The sequence below is a fragment of the Cupressus sempervirens genome, chromosome 10 (assembly GCF_028749045.1).
Source record: "Cupressus sempervirens isolate cs-2001-9-10 chromosome 10, ASM2874904v1, whole genome shotgun sequence".
Lineage (NCBI taxonomy): Eukaryota > Viridiplantae > Streptophyta > Pinopsida > Cupressales > Cupressaceae > Cupressus > Cupressus sempervirens.
In genome coordinates this window covers 915,243,039-915,248,781 of record NC_143127.1, presented here as the reverse complement: position 1 = coordinate 915,248,781, position 5,743 = coordinate 915,243,039, and the positions used below count along the sequence as shown (strand labels likewise).

The 5,743-nt window shown below is 36.9% G+C and overlaps 1 pseudogene across 1 annotated transcript; it reads left to right on the top strand.

Moving 5' to 3' along the window:
* The first annotated feature begins 294 nt into the window (after window positions 1–294).
* On the top strand, window positions 295–3,247 carry LOC149536979 (cysteine-rich receptor-like protein kinase 2; annotated as a pseudogene). The gene is made up of 6 exons (XR_016357810.1): window positions 295–1,310; window positions 1,423–1,559; window positions 1,933–2,146; window positions 2,241–2,472; window positions 2,563–2,713; window positions 2,804–3,247. The product of XR_016357810.1 is annotated as a cysteine-rich receptor-like protein kinase 2 (transcript).
* Window positions 3,248–5,743: the final 2,496 nt, after the last annotated feature.

Sequence of the window (5,743 nt, the reverse complement as noted above, 5' to 3'; positions counted from 1 at the left end):
CTTAAGTCCCTTTCTAAATTTCTCTTAGATAAAAAGTTAAAAAATATAGATTTAGTCCTATCCGGAAATTTTGATCGCCTCTCTTTTTCAGTGGTGTTTTCAGTGGCGTGTTGATACTGGATTACAGTGAAATTTGAAACTATAATAATATCCCATCCTTTTGATTCCAATCGTATTTCCGCCGGCTATGTCGTATACCATCGTTTGTGTGAGAATGACTTATTTTTACCTTCACTTCTATGGTCTTAATCGTTTTTCTTGACTTGAATGCAATAATTTAGTTGTGATATTGATGAGAATGGATGGCCTAGCCAAAATCAGAAAATCTATATAATAGAGCTCATTTCTTCTATCAAAACACATCAAAAATCTCTAAGCTCCCTCCTCATTAATGCCAATGGAGAGATCCAGAGCCATGGCTGGTAGATTAGGGTGCCTGATTATTTGGTTCGCCATATTAACAATAGCCCCCATTATAAGAGCCGATCCAGAGACCAGACTTTTGGCCTATGGGTGCAGCGCCGTGCCCAACAACAACGTGACACTCTTCGCCCAAAATCTGAAGAAGGCTCTCGCATTTTTGGAGGAAAAAGTTGTTCCATCTGGTTTTGCTACGGTAAATGAGGCGGGAGCATCAGATCTGGTGGATTCGGTATATGCGGTGCCGCAGTGTAGAAAGGATAAGTCTGCTGCTGATTGCGCTGCCTGCATCAAAGTTGCGAGAATACAAGTTGCCAACTGTATCAAAGTTACCGGCGGCCGGGCAAACTATGATGGCTGTTTTATTCGTTTCAAGAACTGCAATTTTTACAGTACTAGTTTCACCGATGAAGGCAATAAACAGGTGTGCGGCGTTGCCAAAGCTAGCTCCTCCACTTCATTTTCATCAACCGCTCAGAGTTTGCTGACCGATCTGTGCGCTGCAGCTCCGCCAGTAAAAGATTATTTTGCTGCGCAGACGAGGAAATTAGGGGCGTCTAATACCACAATCTATGGCCTTGCCTCCTGTATTCGCTCCCTCACAACGGACAACTGCCAAAATTGCCTCGCGCTTGCCAAGGACAACATTAACAAGTGTCTTCCTCGCTCCGAGGGACGGGCTGTTGACGCCGGCTGCAACTTGCGATATGATTCCAAACCCTTTTTCCCAACCAATGCCACTGTCGACTTGGGAAATTTCCTTCCCGGAGGTTAGAATTTAACTCTATTCGATTTAATAGTTATTGGGGTTGTGGGAGGGGCATTCATACTTTGCCTTCTAACTTGTTTCCTCTTCCGGAAGAAAATAATGCGGCCAAGCCAGAAACAAGGTAAACTCTTTAAAGGCTAGAGCTAATATATTATGGATAAGGAGGCAAAAGTCTTGCAAGTCAGTTCGATTTTAGCTATGACTAATATAAAAGATTGAAATTTATGGAACAGTGGACACTGAAGGAGCAACAGAACTTCGCGGGCTGGGAGATTTCGACTTGAAGGTACTGAGAAAGGCAACAAACAATTTTGATCAAGCAATTAAACTCGGAGAAGGAGGGTTTGGTGAAGTATTCAAGTTAAAATATGTTCATCACTTGGCATTAGGCTTGTGTGTTAATCTGACGAGATATGGATAACAGCAGTACAAACAAATAAAACAGAGCAAAAATAAGAGCAGAACAGACGAAAGTAAAACAGAAGAGCTGTGAAGAATATAATCTTTATTGCACTTGTACTTCTTGTTACATTCATAGACCAGAGAGGCTGTCAATTTATAATCTTCTCCTCATACTTCTGGAAAGTTCTAAACAGCCACGATGAGCATAAGAAGGGGAACATTCTGGAATTTTGGACTGTACAGATAGAGAGTTCTAGATTTTATAATTAATGCTCATCTACAGAACTATCAAATAAACATTTTTCTAACATAATCTGAGCTTGAAATGAATATGTTTGCAGAGTACCTTGAAAAATGGCAACGTCGTGGCAATAAAGAAGCTGACATTGGGTCGCTCTCCCCGCGCAATTTCTGAATTTGAGAGCGAAGTGAAACTCATTTCTAATGTTCATCACAAAATTCTTGTGCGTTTGCTTGGATGTTGCAGACAGGGGCAAGAAAGGCTCTTGGTTTATGAGTACATGCCCAACAGCAGCCTCGACAGAGTCTTATTCGGTTTGCTACTCCTCAACTTCCCACTTTTGCTTCTTTCATCCATTTCAATTAACATGACAGATTTTTGAACTCTAGTAAATTACCCTGTATGCAGGAGAACATAAAAAACATTTGACTTGGAAGGGAAGGTTCAACATCATCGTGGGCACTGCTCGTGGTCTTGCTTATCTCCATCAGGAATTCCATGTGTGTATCATCCATCGTGATGTTAAATCAAGCAACATACTGCTTGGTGACAACTTTCAGGCAAAAATAGCAGATTTTGGGCTTGCAAGACTACTTCCACATGATAAAACTCATGTTAGCACAAAAGTTGCAGGAACCTTGTAAGAAAATCCATCCTAACTCCAATGTTTATCTGATACCCCTTTTTCTTATATAAATATAGTAACACCCTTTTCGTTTCCCCTTTGCAGAGGATACACAGCTCCTGAATATGCAGGCCATGGGCAATTGACGTAGAAAGCTGACACCTACAGCTTTGGTGTGGTTGTTCTTGAAATAGTCAGCGACAGAAAAAGCATTGACATGAACCAGCCACCTGATATGCAATATTTGCTCGAATGGGTAATTTACAATGCTAATTGTATCCTTTTATCCCTTCATTCTCTCCCTTGAAGATCTTGGTTATTGAAAAGAAAATAATCCTTATCGCAGGTTTGGAGCCTACATGAACAAAGCAAGGTATTAGAGATAGTGGAAAGCGAAGAGAAGATGGGAGGGTATAATGAAGAAGAGGTAGTGAGGGTGATAAACCTTGCGCTTCTGTGCATACAAGGATCTGTGACTCATAGGCCATCAATTTCTGAGGTTGTGACAATACTGTTAAGTAAAGCTGAGATTGATCTTCAGAAACCTCTGCAGCCGGCATTCGTAGATGTGGGGTACCAAGTGCGTGGAGAAAGTTCCCCTCCATCTCAATCAAATGCTATGATTACAGAATCCCTCGATGCTCGTTAGTACTGCTTATATTTCTCTTTTGCAATGGACACATGGAGGGTAGCAAGAAATGATGAATTGTTTAGTTCTAACCGGTTATATAGTTACGGGCATAAAATAGTTTCCCCTTCCCATCTTTAAGGTGAAAAGAAAAGGAAGAATAGGATTAAAAGAGAGTTTAATTTAGGTGTTCAAGAAATGGTCGCATATTAATTATATGTTATAGTTGAGGGTTCTGATATCATTCACTATCTTTTAAATAAGAAATATAAGTCATCACTGTGATCTCAACATACGATCATTTAACATATGAATAACTCATAATAATATTGGACAAAAAAATTTGGTTGTGTAAATTTTTATTTTAAATATCAAATTTTTTGACAATTTCATAATGTATATATTTTAATATCAATTAGAAAAAGATATATATATATATATATATAATTAGTGCACATCAATCAAGGGCATCACAATTAAATATCCTATAATTATAATTATATAACATAATAGAATAATTATATAGTATAATTATTATAATAGAATATAATTTTCAATTAAAGGTAAAAATAGATTTTTTCATAGGGGACCCAAAACTCCAATAATCATTACAAAACACTAAATATAGCTCACTGGTTTAAATGGTACTGATAAAGAAAATCAACACCCCCAGACATCAAACAACCCACCATAGAACAAACATTAAACTAAGATCGACACCAACAACAAAAAAAATTATAGACCTAATCTTTGGAATAAAAAAGACTAGTAAGCTAGATAAATAATTAACCACAATTCAAGCTAGCTCAAGAGTCATCTCCTCTCACATTTCCTTGATCTTTTCCATGGCTGCTTTGACATCCTCTTTGTTTAGCTCATCATTCTTGGCCTTTGGCTTCCTTTTTGTTGGTCCAGTTCTTTTTTTAACCAGAGACTCTTCCACACCCTTAGGGTCATCCAAGTCTAGCACAATGATATTGTTTGCATTCAAATCAACATTACTTGCAATTTTGTTCATGCTCTCCACCCTCATCTCCAAAGTTTCTAGTAATTTTTGACCATGTTGGTAGTATTTTCAAGGTTCTCAATTCTATCCACTAGCCCTTGCAACACATTGTTCTTCTCCATATCATAAGCAATAGTGTTAGTCACACATTCCTCATTAAGATTGTTCACCACTTCTTCCATTTTGGCATTTATGACTCTATAATTTACGTTGAGTTTTTAAATTAATTTAAAGGTCCATTGCTTCATTCTAAAGGTATACATGGAGATCTTTTTCATAGCTTGAAACACTCCTAGAGGAAGCAGTATGTCCATCCCTTTTAGGCCTTCCTCCATCAACTTTGCATCAACCTCATTTAAATCGACTAGGTTGGGCATTGGAAAAATCATTTCTCCACTTTCCTCATTTTTATCTTATGTTTCGTCAGGGGAGGCTTTAAGAGGAAAATCCTCTAATTTAATAAATATATTATCAGTAATATTATCTTCAAAGGATTTGAAGCACAAGGCATCTTTATCTAAATCTTCCTCATTCAGATACCTCCTTCTGCAAAATATCTTTCACTTTCTCTGAATGAACAAAAATTAGGGAAAGGGCATGTACTCAGTGACCTGAACATTATTTCAACTGACCAACCAAAATAATTACTCTCACCATCCTCCCCCATATTTAGACTACTCAGGTCTCTTCCTTACAAGCACCTTTAGCATCAAACATAATTTCTTTGTAATTAACATTCTTCTTATTTTTTTCACATACCCCATTTTTGTTTCACCCAACTTAACAATCATGTGCTTACTTTTGTTTTTGCCACTACTGGGATTTTTAGGGTTTTTATCAATCTTAATAGAAATATACCTAGGGAGGGTCTCTATAACATTATCCATAATAAAGTAAAAAATAAATCTCATTAACTCTTCATGGAGAATGGGTTTGTTCAATTTCTCCTTAAAATCCTTAATGTTATGTGCTAGAAAACAAAGCAAGTAAAATGGAAAGAAAATCTTAATATTTTTTTCTAAAATCATATAGTAGAACAAAATGGTATTTATGACCCCTATCATACCTCCCATCCAAACTGATGTACTTAATTATTACTTTTAGCACCAATTTCTACAATATTTTTGTAGAAGAAAAAGCAAAGACCCATCCCCTTTCTTTAACCAGAGCCCCATCATAAGATTTTTAGGGAATTCTTAGCCATTTATACTACAATTTCTTTATTTTAGTATAAGTTCATACCGTTGGCTTTAAGACTGGTAACAATCATTATAATGTTGATGTCTAGCTTAAGTTGTCTCATCGCTAAGGTAACCATGCCAATGTCCCATCCATAATCAAACATCTTGATGATCTTTGATTTGGAATCTTTCACTCTCTTCATATAGGGCACCAAACTGCCCTTATCCAACTTATCTCAAATCTATAGTTCTTTCCTCCATTGATCATAGTCCCCAATTTCCTACCTTTTAGAGAACTACCCAGCTTAATATTTCTCCAATTTTCCTCTACTAGAATTTTTTTCCAAATGAAACTTCCCTTTCTTAGAACAGAGCCAAGATAAGTAAGAAAAAATAAAATCATCCACAAGGCATGGGAAAATCTCTAAAGTTAGTACAATAACTTTCCATAAGTAATGCCATCATTACTAT